We start from the raw sequence: 17,646 nt of genomic DNA, 5'->3' as shown, positions 1-17,646 counted from the left end.
GTTACAACTTCATGAATCATCAGTTTTCATCAAAATCAAATGCCATAAATGCCCAATAGTAAACATACTTAACCACTGTATTATATTTGATTGATGGAGCAGGTTGCAATTAAACATTTTTCAGTATCCCCAGATAATTATTTGATACACAGCTATTAATGTGTATTTTTTAATTCTATAGATAAGTCGCTGTTGGCCTTCTGCTTTGAAATCCCAGTAGAGCAGTAGTTTACTTCGTCAAGACAATTGTTAATAGTTATTTTTCTTCGTCTTTGTAGTTTACCATACTTTACAGCGTACAATACTTGAAACAAAATCTGTGTTTCTTTTTATACCTTTATTCTAGTTCTGCATGTTTTTTAGCTCTCTTACAGTAGCATAATAAGATTTACTTTCAAAGTGATGGAAGAGGTGACTTACCTTTACCTGCCTAGCTTTAAAGATTCATCTTCCTATGAGGCCGTAATCTTCATGCTCTCATTTAAGTCATAGGACGAGAAGAGTAATTTTTCTGTTTTGTAATATGTATTTCTCTTAAAGAATGCATTTGTTTTAAGTAACAGGGATCCAGACAACTTTTCTCAAGGAATTATTATAAGAATTACACAAAATTACACTTATAAAGAGTAAAGTATTATTTGTCTTGAGAAGATAACATTTGATGTCTCTCTGTCACCAGGCATAATGAAGACAGAGTAACCTGAGGAAATGTGTAAGATTTGTTGGCCTGAGTGGTAAACAGCAATGTGTTTCTTAAATGGATCTCATTTAAGATACAGCACATGGTCTTTCCGCCATCTTTCTGTGCCGCCACAATGGTGCGCATGAACGTCCGGGCCGATGCCCTCAAGAGCATCAACAATGCTGAAAAGAGAGGCAAATGCCAGGTTCTTATTACGCCGTGCTCCAAAGTCATCGTCAGGTCTCTAACGGTGATGATGAAGCATGGTTACATTGGCGAATTTGAAATCATCGACGATCACAGAGCTGGGAAAATTGTTGTGAACCTCACAGGCAGGCTAAATAAGTGTGGAGTTATCAGCCCAAGGTTTGATGTGCAACTCAAAGATCTAGAAAAATGGCAGAATAACCTGCTCCTGTCCTGTCAGTTTGGGTTCATTGTACTTACAACCTCAGCTGGCATCATGGACCATGAAGAAGCAAGACGAAAACACACAGAAGGGAAAATCCTTGGATTCTTTTTCTAGGGATGTAATACATATGTGCAAATAAAATGGCTCAGTGGAAAAAAAAAAAAAAAAGATACAGCACATGGAATTATATCATTTAGTAATTCAAACCTGCTTCCTAAATTAAAATCCCCACACACTGAAACAAAATCTTTTGCTGAAGAGGAAGTCTGACAATTTCAGCATAAACAAAAGTCATTTTTAATGACCTTCACCATTGCTTTAGGAATTTGTCTGCTATATATCCATTAAATTTTTCACCATGAAATGTTTTGCATCTTGCGATCTTCAGCATCCTAAAAAACACGAAGGGATTATTTTCCATGACCAACATAATTAAAGCAGTGTAAAGGAAATTTGAATTTATGTGCCAACAGGTACCCCAGTGTAAGAAATTATAAAAGAAGATTTAATTTGGAAAAGATTACCTAAGTTCTTAAAAAGAGAAAAAACTTTTAACTGAATCAGAATTACTATGCCTTAAATAGGGATTCAGTTATTATTCCTTAACTTCTATTTCTGTTTGTTTAGAAAGACTCACCAACATCTGCTAGGGTGCCAGACTTTTAAAGAAGGATTAAAATGCAGAATTCTTTTTATGGATACTATTGTTAGTTATTTTGTTTTTAAATGGAAGAGAAATCAAAGAAGGCTATATGAGTACCAGTGTGCTTATTGTCCAGGATAATGAATATGGTTATCTCCGTCTGGAATAAAGTTTGTGTAGGTTTGCTAGTAGCTTCCTTATAAAACTGAGATTCCCTAGATATAGGGTTTCCTTACTTGTGATGCAAACCCCCTTCGTGTGCAACATCCATTAGGGCTGCCCTGCCTCAGCTCTCTGGAATATGGGACAGGTGAAGCGGGGTGGAGAGGAAGACCAGTGCAGCCTTGTAGCTTGTATTGCTACTCTGCAGCAAGCAACACAGTCCTCTATCTCTGACCAGGCAGTCTCTTATATTCTGCCAGTGTCTATAAAATAAGGTAGTTATGGGACTGTTTTCCCATGTTTCCTATAATATTAAGCTTCTTTAGAACCTCTTTAGAGCATGAGTTAATAACCAAACAATGAAATAAAGTAAAATATCATATCATTCACAGTTCTTCACAAGGAATCTCCCCAGAAATATACATATATCTTATCTAACAGATAAGTGAGCAGAGAGTCCAGAGATTTTGCTAATACCACATCTGTAGAAATGGATTTAATTAAAGGCAGTATAGAATGAATATAACATCTTAAGATACCTTGAAAATTTTGATGATCAGATTCTCTTGTTGATACTGAGATCTTCCAAATAGATGTGATCCATCACAGATTTTATTAACAAATGATATGTAAGAGACTTTCAAGTTTGTTAATACTGTATATTGCATAAATACTCATCTTGGAGCATAAGGTTCTTGTCTGACATTTTGAATTCCAGAGACTTATCCTCCTTATTCCTGGCAGGGTTGAAATAATCACTATATCCTCAGCCACATGAATTTAGACATAGCTTTTTGTATATTTTTACAAGTCCACTGGCCAAACTAATAATTACCTAGGAGCATATAACTATGGCATTAGATTCTGCCTAATTTTTCACTGACTTATATGTTCCACTTGAGTTTTAGGCCTTTCCTTATTTTACATTTGGGAAAGCCATGGATTTTTAAAATAGATACAAACAAGTTTTACATTAGAACAGGTTTTTTCTTTTAAAAAAAATTAATAGTTTTTCATTAAAGTCAGATAAAACATGGATCAGAGCAGAATATTTTAACTTTTGTCTGTTGTGTGTCAGGAGGTTAAGCAGAGGTTTCTCACAGATGATTTCAAATTAAGATTTATTCATTCTCTTTTCCTAACATTTGGAAATAGCGGTGATCTTAGAGGAAAGCTGATTGAACTTCTGGAAGAGTTCTGCTCTGAGGTCCACTCCCAAAACAACCCCTGGCAATATATTCATACAAGCTGTGTTTAACAGAAAGAAGCCTTGTTAAAATGAATCTAAGCTCATGTCCTGTTGTAGCATTCTACAATGAAACTAAGACCTTACTTACCAATTATAGCATTGTTTTAATGAAGAATGATGATGCATTTACAGTTATTTTTGGGAACATACTGATATATAAAATTTTAGTTAATATAGTAGGTGATATTTATGTGTGAGTTGTGCATGATAGGAGATTTAGAAATTAAAATAGAGGTGAGACTTGAATGATAACCAAACATAACTTGAAGACCAACAAGGAAAAGCATCCCAGTCAGTATTTATATAGACATAAGTATATAAAAGTCTAGTTTGTTTAAAAACTGCAAGTGTGTGCTTTAGAGTTACTCAAGCATAAATTTTGAATCAGGAAAGAGCCCAGAAGGATTTTAACATGGGCAGAAGCCCGCCCAAGAGTATCCAATGAAAATGAGTTTAATTTATATTATGTCAGTAGTATTTGACCATTGAAATTTTTGAGGTCAGAGATTATAATCAGATTTCTCACTTTCAATCCTTGCCAGGAAAAGGCTGTGTAGGAATTGAGAAGAAGGAAGGAGGAACCACCCTCTGATACGGAGAATGATTGTAGCCAGCCAAGTGTAATTTAAAGATGAGCACAATGTTACAATCTTTCTTATAAATTAGGCTTAGACTCTTGCTATTTGGGAACTTGAACACCATCTCTCACGTGTGGTCAGTCCAAGTGTTGTTTTCTTCTAACTCTCCATGTCTAGTATTACATAGACAAGATATTATCTATTTTTCGCCTATTTCTTATTCTTGATAGGGATTATGTTTTCAGATCAAAAGTGGAAGAGCTTATATGAATGAATTGTTTAGCATTTTTTTTTTTTTTTTAGAAATCTCTAAAGGCAAATACACAAAATGGGAATATTCTATCCAGAATTGAGTATTTCTCTGTGTACAAGTTGTTAGTAACTTTGAAACAGCCTTTAAATCATTTCCCAAAAAGCTCTGTGACAGATAACACCTAGGACTGAGGTTCTCACTTTATATCAGAATATATATAACTAATATCAGAATATAACTATATCAGAATATAACTAATATCAACTCTTTGAAATTATGTTGTTTTTTTTTTAATGTGTACTTTAGTGATGATATAGTGCTCTTATGTAAACTTTCCTTGTAAGCTTTGTCTTACTCATCATATCTCAGATACAGATCATTTTGTAAATAGAATTTTACCTACTTTAGTGAAAGGATTCAGTAAAACATCAAATATAAATCTTATATTCTATCTCCATTTAGTTCCTGATTTGCAAGCTTGAAGGGCATGTTCAATAATATTATTTAAATAAGTGTTTGCCAAACATACATAGTTGTAGGGCACTAGTGGAAAGTATGGAATCCTAGGTTCCAACTCAGACTCAGTGATCAATAGCTCCTAGAAAGGAGTCTTAAAAGCTGATTTGTAAATATAACCCTCATAAGTCTTCTGAACAGAGATTCTTGGAACTCAGTTGCATTATCTCCTTTATTGTTTGTAAACTGAACAATATGACATTGTAGCATTTCAAATGAATCAATGGATAACAATATTTTCTTATATTGTTCACTTATGGTTTAAAAGAGGGTAAATAATGGTAGTAAAAATGGCCATAAAAGGAAAGAGAATGATATGTGGGCAGTGTGAATGAGGCATGAAGGGCAAAGATGAAATGGTGAATGGCAGATTGGACAATACCTGTCCCCAGATTCCCAAGTAACAAGGACATTTTTTTTTTTTTTCTGAAATAGAGTATTGATCTAGTTTATGGACGGCAGTAATAGACATTACTGAGTCAAGAAGCAGTCACTAAAAGCATCTTTTATTCTTCCTGTTCACTTGACATAATCCACTAAAAAACAGCGACCTGTTGTTTAGCTTCCTTAATTTTGTACTCAAGGTCACAGTTTCCCAGAGTGTTTACTGTTACGGTTTGCAGGATAGAATCAGGAACGTTTCTAAAGTTGAGATAGATTGTGTGTATTTCACTTCTTTGATCGCTCATATCTGTCATTCCGTCTTAGGGAAAAAAAAAGATTATTTTGACAGGGTTTCTTCTTTTAAATTCTGGCCGAATGGGCCCAATAACATGTTTCATGTAGTTTTAAGTGAAGAAGTCATCGTATATCTAAATAGAAAGATGCTCATGATCTTATGGATTCATGCTCTTCAGGTGATCTTTTGTTCAGCTGTACTTTTATTTCTTAATGTTGTAAATGATGACCATGGGCCCTACCCCTAGTGGCTTGAAGTAATCATTTTTAGAGTTGTTGTTATTGTGGGTTTTTTTTTTTTTTTTTGTAAATAATTTAACTTTTGAGATCCACATTTTATTTTGCTCATACTGTGCGGAGTAAGAGTTTCTCATTCTGTTTGGTGTTAGGTTAACCGTTGTCACAACAAACAATATAAAAACACAAAATCATGAGAGACCTCTCTTAAGTTGCATTTTGGCATGGGAGAGGGGAAGGAAGACCAGAACTTATATTTGGAAGAAAATGGCATGATAGCAAATTTATATATGGAATGATTCTGCATTGTTTGATAGAATTGAAACTTTTACTAATTCAATAATTAGTAATAGTGTAATGGTAGAGTGTTTTGCATCTATTAGCTCTCCAGCAGATAGATAATAAAGCACGACAGATGGAGAGCCAGGATCTGTGAAAAATGCCTGGAGTAATTTGTAGGTGATAATTAATAAAAGTAATATTGAGGCTTTAAATTGATAGTGATACTCATTATGAGCCATAACAACTTTCTTTCTTTGAAAATTCACTCTGTGAATTTTAGTTTTTTAGAAAGAGCAAGTAAAATTACTCTTTTAGGTTTTGACTATAAACAGTTAATTTATTTGATTAAAAATTAAAAAGCTCAAGTACTGCAGCCCTGTTTGAACCCAGCCACTTTTATCACCATCCAGGAGGCAGTCCCCAGAGGTGGAGCAAAGCTTTGAGAATTTGAAAGCATTCTTTGTGCTATCTCAGAAACACAGACATTGCAAGAGATGGAAATATCCCTTTCTACTCATCCTCAAGGTTATTTATATTTCTACATTAGTGTGTTATTCACTAACGTTATAATTATCATCCTTTGGCTTAATAAAAATGCAACCTTGTTTTCAGCAAAATCCTATCATTTCTCTCCATTCTTCACAATCGGGCAGACTGTTCATTTGATCAGGTCCCTGGGTGTTAAGAAGATCTAAGTTTAACAAAATGAAAGTAAATCTCAGAATTACCTCTTAAGCGTGCAGAGTCGGTCCTTTTTTCTCATCATAGATATTCAAAATTATGAAAAAGGTAAGTAAAAGAAAAATGTTTAAGTGAATGCTTATTTTTTTTGAAGGGTAAAGGAGTTGTTTTTGTAAAGTGGCAGTAATGAGGGGAAAGGTTGACTTTACCAGAGAATATGTGGGCAACTGTCCTATTCTTCTAATCCCTGTGAGAAAGAGATCAAGTTCCTGCCTTTATTTCAGAGTTAGAAGAGGGAAATGGTTAGTGCTGAATTTCACCATCAGCCATTGTCCCTCTTCTGTGATGGTTTGAAATCTCCTTTGTCTTGCTAGATGCCTGTATACAATTGTGCATTTTGTTTTTTGTTATTTTATTGCACTCTTCAAAGTTATTTATCCACATAATTAATTCAAAAGTAAGAAAAATAATGGGTGTAGCAAAAGTCATTATCAAAAGCAAGTGCTCAAGTATACTATCAATTGACCAGTGAACATCCTTTGCTACTGATGCAAGTTAACAGGTACTTCGTCTGACCCTCAAAGACCCCAAAGCAATGCCACCAACTTGCAGATAAGAAGTAGAAGTTACTATCGCTTTCAGGAATTTATAGTCTTGTATAGCATGGATAGTCTGTTAGTGGGACCACCGCTTTAACACAGGATTGTTTCTTGTCTCACAGCTGAGGGTGTTTGCTCTGTTTATTTGGTGATTGATACAACCTTGAAGAAGTGCAGTGGCTTGACTGTCCTTCATTATGACCAAATTCTGCAACAGTTGAGATAGTCTTTCCACCTTTACACTCTGTGTAATTCTGATTCCCTGCCTCAAACATGGCTCCCCTCCTTGATCTTTAGATTCACATTTCCCAACTGGATTCTGTCACTATAGTCTCTTCCCTTTGGGGCCCTTACCCCTTGGAAGCTTTAGAAAGCCTAAAAACAATACAAAACAGAACAACAACAACAACAATAAAAACAAGCCTCATTTACCACTATCTCTTCTTAGCAACCAGTTTTCTTTTTAAACTAATCATTTATAAATGCATTATAAATGCAATAGAATAGTTACATTTTTCTTCAATATAGCCGTAGTTTCAAATTCCTTCAGTCTTTTTAATTGTTTAATACTTGCACATATGATCCCTTTATTATTGTTTCCACACTTCAGCATTGTACATACTCTACAATAAAATTTTCATGCATTTGTCTTTTTTATTATGCTGAATAATTTCTTTATTTCAAATTTTTAATTGTACATCAAGGTTTGTGGGAATTTTTATAATTTTGGTAGGCATTGTAATCCTTTCCCTTGTATTTAATAATGCATAAATATCATTAAAAATAAAATAGTACATAGTTTATTTATTGCGGAAAACAATATTGCCATATTCAGTCTTATTTTCTAGATGTATTAATTTGTAAACATTGTGCTTTAAAATATAATCAGTTCCTCTGTTTTTAACTAAATAATATATTTATACAGTGAACTTTCAATTTGCTATTTACTATTTTATATAATCAAGTACTTCTGTCAAAGGTGAAGATTTTTCTTAGTGATACAGTCCTCACCTATCCTTTCAATATTAAGTAATTCCTCTAATTTTGCTAGAGTTTTAAATAAAAATTATGTGAAAATCAATACATTATTCTTCCCCCTTTAAATTATATTTCATGGGCTCCTACTACATAGAATAAACATATTAACCACCCTCCTCCTATTTTTTTTCTTTCTTTCTCCCTCTCTCTCTAATTCTTTCAAACTTAACTATAAAAATTTTACATTACTAAGTTGGCAATATTTTAATTTTAGCTTAGTAATATTAATTGTAACATCAGCTATATCCAAGCTTTGTCCAGAAGCTTACTCTACTCATTGAAAAATAATTAACAAATATTCGCTAAAATTTATATGTGTATATTTTCACTGTAAAATCACATAATGTACTAGGATTATACTTTCTCTACGGATTAGTGTGATTACACTTTCTCTACGGATCAGTGTAACTTTTCTTACATACAATCTCTTGAAAAGCATGATGTAGTACATTTAGAGATATGTATACACACACACATTTTTTTTTTCTTTGTAGGTTGTCTGATTAGTTCATCAAATTCTGTAGTTCTTTGCGTATACCTCTGTTGCTAAGAGAAAAATCACACTATTGTCTTAACAACTTCCACTTTTACTTCTTACTATGTAATGATGTAGTTCATCCCACTTTAAAGAATTACATCTGCTATTTCTTCTCTGAAGATGATACAGAAACATCATTTGAAATTTAAGGATAAACATGAAAGCCAGTTAGTCTTTTGGGAAAATATAAGAGCTTCTAATTCCCTATTGCTGAAGGATAGTAAAAGATAAGAATTAGGGCCAGACTTTATTATAAGGCCGATAGGACTAAGAATGTCAAATTTTCAACCCTTCCAAATCTGCTACTCCAGGATTAAAGCCATGGTTTGGAAAGAATGAAGCACAGAGATTTGAGAAACAGGCACTCTTGAGTCCTGCATAGAAAAATCTTGATTTTCCAGAATTCTCTGAATTACTTGGGCCCTAACTAGTATATCATGCCTCCTTTTGAAAGTCTAGTACTCTTTTATTGAAAATGATTCAAAGAACTTCCAAAATGACATTGCCTCTACTCACTATCTATGTTAACCTTCTGTTCTTCTCATCAGATGCAAAACTAGGGCTAGTCACAAAATATCCTAGCAGGAAAAATGTTATACACATTAATAGAAGAGAACTCTACCCATAATGTGCTAGGAGAGAATTATGAATTAGATCTTGAAGTGCTGGATCAAGAGAGGTAAAACAATGTCTGCTAACAAAGAGTTTACCTGTATGTGAACTTACTCCCCGAATACAGGATTTAACACCCTGACGAGGAACTGCCGTCAGGATGGCTCTGAAAACCTTGGATAATGTGGTGGGACGTACTAGGGAAGTAGAAATTACAGAGTGATTATGAAACATGATAGAAAGAAGAACTAAAAGGATCCAAAATTTGGACATGTTAGAGTATGGAAAACTACCTGCCCACTGTTTTGTGGAAGGCCTTGAAACACACTGTTTATCAAAGTGATAAAAATTGTGATGGGTAAAACCACATCAGCATCAAAGAAGCCTAGAATCATTTACTTGGGTAACCATATACTGGGCAGAGGTGAATATCATGATATTTCCAGGACAGTTAGATTCAAATTATGGTCATGATCACTATAGGAGTAGGATCAGGTAATAAATAAATTCCTAGACCTCTAGATTAAGTATTTTCCTTTCCCACTTTCTGAATATGCATATTCTTGGTAGTTAACAGAGTTTTCTAGCCCCTAACCCCTACTAGTGTAATACACACACACACACACTGTTGGCAGTCTTAAGGCTTAAGGCAGTATGGAGGCAGAATTACTTCTTCTGAGAACCTCTGTCTTTTCTCTTAAGATTGTTGACGGATTGGATGAGGCCCACCTACGTTATGAGTGGTAACCTGCTTTTCTCAAAGTTTATTGATTCAAATATTAATCACATCTGAAAATATACTTTCACAGCAACATCTAGATTGGCGTTTCACCACACAACTGGGCACCGCATCATAGCTAAGTTGACATAGTATGAAATTAACATCACATCAAATAAAGATCAGAGGTGGAATGTTTTGGAAGTTATACTTCTTCCATGGACGAATCATAGTATGTAAATCTGACTTTATCACCAATAATGATTACAATATTACTAATATTTTTGAGTATAATCATTTTGTATAGCTTATATTTTATCTTCACATGCACTCCATGAAGTTAGTATCATTATGCTCAATCTCAAGAAAAGAAATTTGAACTGTAGAGAATGTAGCTGACTTACTAAAGTTAACTCATCTGGTACATGGAGCTGGACTTTAAGCCTGTACTGTTCAATGCAGTAAGCACTAGCCATGCACAGATGTTGAGCACAAAAAATGTAGTCAAAATAGTAAAAAGAAACAATATTAATTTTAATAACACATTCTATTTGCTCTAAGAAATTCAGAATATTATTTTACCATATAAAATAACTAATGGGATATTTCATTTTTTACATATCTTCAAAATGCAGAGTATACTTAGCATGAAGAAAAAATAGTGAAATATCTCATTAATCATTTTGTATTGATTATTTTTTTTTCTGTTCCTTTTTAAACTTAGCTACTGGGAAATTATTTATGTGGCTTTCAGTATTTTTCTAGGGAATAGCACTAAGCTGTTCAGAGCTGTTCAGTGCTGACTCTGAGCACTTAAGTTTCCTAAGAGGTATTTCCTTCTCACACTGATGTCTTTTTATTTGTAAAGTGTGGTTCATTATCATTTTAATGCAGTGAGCATGTAAAACTTAACCAGATTAGTTTATCATCTAATATAGGCCAAGACTATTATTTTTGCACCACAGAAGGGAGTAAAGGTGTTCTTTGCTCTGCTCCAGATGTAAACAGAAATGGAGACACTTAGTTTTGTTTTTTGTTTTTTGTTTTGGCTTTTTGTCTTTTCTAGAGCTGCTCCCACAGCTTATGGAGGTACCCAGACTAGGGGTCTAATCCGATCTGTAGCCACAGGCCTACTCCAGAGCCACAGCAACACGGGATCTGAGCTGCGTCTGCGACCTACACCACAGCTCACACAGCAACACCAGATTCTTAAACCACTGAGCGAGGCCAGGGATCGAACCCCGCACCCTTGTGGTTCTTAGTCGGATTCGTTAACCACTGAGCCATGACGGGAACTCCCTGTTTTGGTTTTAACAGTTGGACCTGCTACCTGGTCATGTCTTCATCTGATTCATCACTATATGTTCATTCAACATTAGGGTGGCTAATTTTATTTTGGGAACTTTCATCTTCTACATATTTATAAATCGAGATGTATTGTTAAGATCATTGTTGTAAGTAAATGTTGATTAATTATGTATATGGATTAGTGGTTGCTTCGAAGACTAAATAACTTTAAATAAATTGCAGATCCAAGAGACTTTTATTTTAATACAAATGATTGCTAAATGTGAACTTTTGGTATTTTGAATTACGAATTTCCAAGGGAAATCTGAGCACCATAGATTACTGAATAGTTTACATATTCAACTCAGTTCCTAAAATTCTGACTCAGAACTTTGGAACTTAAAGATAATTATCAAATTTCTAATAATATTTGATGGAGATTTTGTTGCTTACTAAGCTTAAGAAAACCTAATGATAACAAGCAGCACTCTTAGATTTTACTAGGTAAAACTCCATATTATCAATGTACTTGATAGGAATACCAGATACCACTAGGGAACTAAATAAGAAAGTTCCGAGTTTCCAGAAACTACGTCACATACTTCCCTTTAAAATTCTGTTAAACTATGTTCTTAATTCACATTTTCAAAGGATAACTGACCCCACATCATGCAACAGTACATTTTCTGAAATGTAATCCAATGATTTTCTTCTGTACTTAAATATATTTAATGTTTTCCTTAACTTCAAACACTTTTACTATCAAAGTTTAAACTATTTAGTCATACCACTTTTACAACCTTAATTGTATTTCACATGTTCAATATATCATTCAAATAGCTTCCTCAAGAGCAGGGTCAGCAAAGTATGTCACTCAGGCCATATCAGGCCTACTTTTGTCTGTAATTTTTTTTAGAACACTGTCAATAGCCTTTTCCCTTTTTTAGACTTTTCTTCTTTTTTTAATACACTGTCTATGGCTGTTTTAATGCTACCACAGCAGAATTGAGTGGTTCTGACAGATACTTTTTGGCCTGTAAAGCCTGAAACATTTCCTATTTGACCTTTATCAGAAAAAGCTTGAAGACCTCTGCCCTAAAGGGAGATTTCTACTTTTCCAGATAAAGCCATTTATTCCTCCTTTATTCCTGCCATTGTTACCTGTACATTTATTTAGCAAAGAAGGTGTTATACTGTCTCCAAATTCTCCTCTGCATTCATTCGTGTACTTTAGCATAAAACCTGTTGCATAATACCTGTAAGATAAAGAGTTGCTTAATGCATGACTTTTATTTATAAGATAAGAAGAATCATTAGAAAGGTGTATATGTACACATTCTTTTCCCTGTTAAAAGAACTTATTGCTCAGTTCTTAGTTGGGTCCCTTAATCCTTTGAACTGCATTGTTTAATATATCTTATTATTTTAAAAAGAAAAAATCATAAAAAAATCTAATCTTGTGGAATAATTTAATCAATTGGTTGGGCTGTATTTCTCAGTTATGTGGACTAAACATTGAATCACTAAGCCTTTTCCCTGCCAAACTGAACTGATCTTGAATAGATCACCTTAACTGCTTCCTCTCATTTTATTGACTTTCAATATATGTGGTCTACTCTGATTTCCTCCTGAATGACTTTCTAAAATATTAATGACAGCTGTTATACATTAATGAGTTAATTTGATGAGTAAACACAATGCAGTGAGTACTGTGGTAAGTATTTTACTTCTGTGACCTCATTAAATCCATAAATCGGGATGAATTGGACCTCAGCCTCAGGAAGGTTGCACAGATCAGAACTTAAGGAGCCTTTATTAAAATCAAAATTGTCTTACTCCTCATCTTCTGTACTTAAATACTATTCATATTGTTTCTAAATCACAGCTATTTTGGAGTATCTGGCAAGACCACCAGGAAATTTTAACAGAGCTATTAAGATAATTGTCTAAATGGGTGGAATCAATCAATCAGCTCTTAGTTATTTAAAGGTTGTTTATTTGGCTGTTTATTCTCTCTGTTTCTCTCTGGCTTCCTGCCTTTGGCCATTTCATGGCTCTTTAGCACTTTCATTAGAGATTTGGCATGAAAAGAGAAAAAAGATGAAAACTAAATGAGGCTATTTAAATTTCCCAGTAGGCTTAGCAGTGTTTAAATATTCCTTCAGGACAGTAGGATGCAATGTGGGTAATCTCACCTACACATCTAGAAGGTCACATATTCTATTTAGAATTGCCCTTTTTGTCCATCAGCCAATAGGCATGTATAAATCCAAATGAGCTTATTGGAAAATACTGCAAAATATACCTTTTCAAAATGTTTGCAAGTCTCTCTGATATACTAGGTTTATTGATTATCCAATTAATTTTGATTTGTGTATTTTTTGTTATGTTTTTATTTCAATTCTTTTTCATTAAACAGTTTTATTGAGAAGTAGGTCACATATCATAAAATTTGCCCATTTCCATTAAGTCATTTTATGTAATTTTTAGTAGACATCCTGAGTGGTGCAACTTTTAACATAAATCAATTTTTTCCCTACAATAAGAACTCATATGCCCATTTAATGTGTATCTCCAGTCTTATCCTAGCCCTAGGCACCTACTAATCTGTTTTTTGTTTCTATAAATTTGTCTTTCCTGACTGTATGTTATAAATGGAATCGTGCAATATATCTCTTGAGTCAGCCTTCTTTAAATTAACACAATCTAGATTGACATTCATCTAAGATGTAGGATGTGTCAATATCTTGTTGCTTTTCAATGCTAAATGGTATGACATTTTATCAGTATACTGTATTGCATACGTCTGTTCACCAGTTGATGGCTATTTAGATTGTTTAATTTGGGGCTGTTGTGAATAATGATGCTGTTAACATTCACATGCATTTCTTGGTGTGGGCACATGTTTTCATTTCTCTTGGATATACACCTATAAGTAGAATTCCTCGGTCATATATTAGGTTATTTTATCTGAGAAAAAAAATTATTTTCTAAAGTGGCCTGTAATTTATATTTACACACTAATGTTTATCTGCTTGAGTTAAAATGATGTTAATATTATCATTAAGTATTAATTTTTCTCCAGTTGTTCCTGAGAAAATTAAATGCAGTATATTGCTAATTAAGAAAATATCAAATTCAATTTTGTAGAACTAAAAGATGCATTTTATAAATACTGAATATTTTGTATAAATGTTGTTATGTTTCTATGGAAAACTTGATTTAAGAATGTCATACTGCTTGATAAATTTTAATAATTTACTTTATCTGAAAGGAATATAAAACTAAAGTAGAAAGTTTACATATACACTCAACAGACACCAGAACTATCTTTAAGGGAGTCTCTGTGTGTGATGTTAAAAGACAATAGGCCCAAAAGAAGTTACTCATCACCAGACTGAGACTTAATACCTAATTAATAGGTATTATATAATACCTAATCTAATTGCAGTTTCAGCCTCTGTCTTTTCCAGGGCCACTCCCACAGCATATGGAGGTTCCCAGGCTAGGGGTCCAGTCAGAGCTGTAGCCACCAGCCCATGCCAGAGCCACAGCAACACGGGATCCAAGCCACGTCTGTGACCTACACCACAGCTCACAGCAACACTGGATCCTTAACCCACTGAGCAAGGCCAGGGATCGAATCTGCAACCTCATTGTTCCTAGTCAGATTCATTAACCACTGAGCCAAGATGGGAACTCCTGTCAGTAATTTAATTTTAACCAGTCAGTCTAGAATTACCTGGTCAGCACAAGTACTGTCCACCTGATAGATTCCTGCCATCCTCCAAAGGAGGGAGACTTTCCTGAAATAGTCCACTCTTTTATTAATAACTTCCTCGTCCCACCTCTTTCAGCCTGTAAAAGTCTTCCCTTTTGTACATTTCCTCAGGGCTCCTTTCTTTCTGCTAGATGGGATGCTGCCTAATTCATGGATGGTTTAATAGAGCCAAATAAGATCTTTAAATTCTACTCTCTTCAGTTTTGTTATCTAACAGTGTCTTTGGAAGAAGTAATAAGTAACATTCCAAGTGGAGTATTTCACTACTAAAAGTCAGAAATCTAAGAAGTTTTTGTTTTGCTAATAGCAAAGCAACTTGTCCGAGACAATATCTTATGTAATTGAGCAGGGCCCTGTGGGGCTCCTGGGAACAAAAGCCTTTCTTTGTCCCCCATTTCCTTTTTTTAGGAAATGGGCCTCATTCAGCCTTCATGGCTTTCCCTGAGTTGCAAGGAGCAGGTTCAGACCGTTGCTGATGGGGAAGGAGAGGAATGCAAAGGCAGGGGAGGAACAGTCAAGAAACAATAGTATAGTCTTGTGGCAGAATCCTGGTTCCCCCTCAGGGGATACACATAATGATGTAGGCATCTTATACACCTAAGAGAAAAGTTATATTCCTTATGCTTCTTTTAGAAATGAATACTGTAAAACTGGACAGCTTGGAGTCTTTCCTTGTCCTTCTCCCTGGCTTAACTGTACCCTAAACATAATCACCTGTAAACTAAAGATTAGGCACCCTGAATGCAATTGCCTGCGGCTTAAAGATTATTAACACAAACTTTTTCAGGAACCTCCCTGGTTTGTTCTAATCTCTGATCAATATACCCTTTTCCCAAGTAGTATTCTAGGTAGTAACCCAGAAGACCATCACCATGCTCATGCCAAGATCTTCTGAGGCCAGCTTTGATGACTAAAATTCCTCCAAAGAAAGAAGAATGCAGGTTTACCCCAATCGTGATTCCTATCTGAAACCTATTTTTCTCCTTGTTACTATAAAGTGCCCCACAGTTCTTCCCAGTGGAGGGCACAGTCTCTAGGGCATTAGCCTGCCATGGCATTCTTTGCCTGGCAAAGCAATGAAAGCTATTTTTTTCTCCTTCACCCCAAACTCTGTCTCCACATTTCTATTCAGCACCAGTGGACCGAGAGGCTGAGTTTTAGCAATACTTATGTATATAAAATTATAAGCTTTGCTGAGGGAAATCTTATTTGAAGATACTAGAGGGAAACCCCAAAAATCTGGAAACTGAAGAATGTATAACACTTGAAAGACACACTGGATAAGACTCTTGTTTATGTGACAGTACTCTCGGGTCTACTCTGGGGGAGCAGGTATATTATTTTTATAATAGATGCACTATAAGTATAAAGATAGATTGAAAGTTAAAGAGTAGAAAATGGCCTAGCATGCTAACTCTAAACACAAGAAAGCCAATGTGGCAATACCAAAAACAGACAATGTATATCTTAGAATACAGAATATTAGCATATAAAAAATAAATTTTTACAACAAAAGGGAAACTTCATCAAGGGAACATAATAAACATAGACGTTATGCACAGATTTAAAAAATCTACAGTCATGGATAGAGAAATGAATACCCTTTTTCTTAGCGAATAATAAGCAGTGGTAACTTTTAAAAAAAATTTAGGGATATAGATGACTTGAATCATCAACCAAATCAATCTTATTGATGTCTCTAGAATATGCTGTCATAAACACTTGTGGAATACATATTATTTTCAGGTGCACATAGCTGAACCATTAACTGTATCTTAAAAATTAAAAAAAGATCATGCTGAATATATATTCTTTGGAAAAAGTTGATTAAATTGATAATCAAAAGAATTTACTCCTAATAATGAAAAATTATGCAATACATCTTTAAATAAATCATCTATTTAAACAAAAATTAAAGGGAAAATTAAAAAATATGTCCAACATAATAATAAAACACAAGAAATAATTTCACACTTCAATCAACTGGACTAGACTGTTGCAAGCCATCTTTGCATCTCACTCCAACACTCCCTCGTTAATCTTTCTGTACAATTAAGAACAACGTCACTTATGCAACTGGAACTGACACTTTTGAACAATCTCTCATGGGGCAAATAATTTAATACTAGAAGTAGATATTGGTCACCGGATTATTACCAGAAGTGCCTACTAAAATATATATTAAAAAATAACCAAATAAATGGAGATATGTCCATGTTCATGGATGAGAAAACTCAATATTGAGAAATAGTGAAAGTCAACTTGATCTTTCGATTCATTGCAATCCAGTCAAGATCCCACAAGTTATTTTGTGGATATCAAAATAAGCTTAACATTTTATGGAAAGACAAAAAACAAACAAACAGAAACCTAGAATAGTCAATACAGTATTGAGGGAGAAGGATGAAGTTGGAGGATAGGCACACCGGGCTACCTTAGAGATTTTGAAGATTTGGTCCCAGACTACTGCAATAAAGCATATGAAGCACACAGATTTGGGGGTCTCACAGTATATAAACATTAAGTTTACACTATACTGTAAACTATTAAGTATGCAGTAGAATTATGTCTGAAAAATAGTGTAAATACTATAGTTAAAAAATAATACTGTTGGAAACATAGACCCAGCAGACTTGCTGGATACAGGGTTGCCATAGTAAAGCAGAGTGCAATGAAATGAAGAGTGCTTATACTTGGCTT

General features: G+C 34.3%; 1 long non-coding RNA gene and 1 pseudogene across 3 annotated transcripts in view; both read left to right on the top strand.

The window, feature by feature from the left end:
* The window catches only part of LOC146398656 (uncharacterized), a 329,428-nt gene that overhangs the window by 71,407 nt on the left and 240,375 nt on the right, over positions 1-17,646 (top strand). The gene's annotated exons all lie outside the window — the stretch shown is intronic.
* On the top strand, positions 786-1,262 carry LOC110255769 (small ribosomal subunit protein uS8 pseudogene; annotated as a pseudogene). The gene has a single exon (XR_002336579.2). The product of XR_002336579.2 is annotated as a small ribosomal subunit protein uS8 pseudogene (transcript).

Source organism: Sus scrofa, chromosome 11, assembly GCF_054392235.1.
Source record: "Sus scrofa isolate SSC_HxYL_T2T_F1_AM1 chromosome 11, Sscrofa_HxYL_maternal_Yorkshire_Landrace_v2.0, whole genome shotgun sequence".
NCBI lineage: Eukaryota > Metazoa > Chordata > Mammalia > Artiodactyla > Suidae > Sus > Sus scrofa.
The sequence above is the reverse complement of the archived record's forward strand: the minus strand, read 5'-3'. Positions and strand labels throughout refer to the sequence as shown.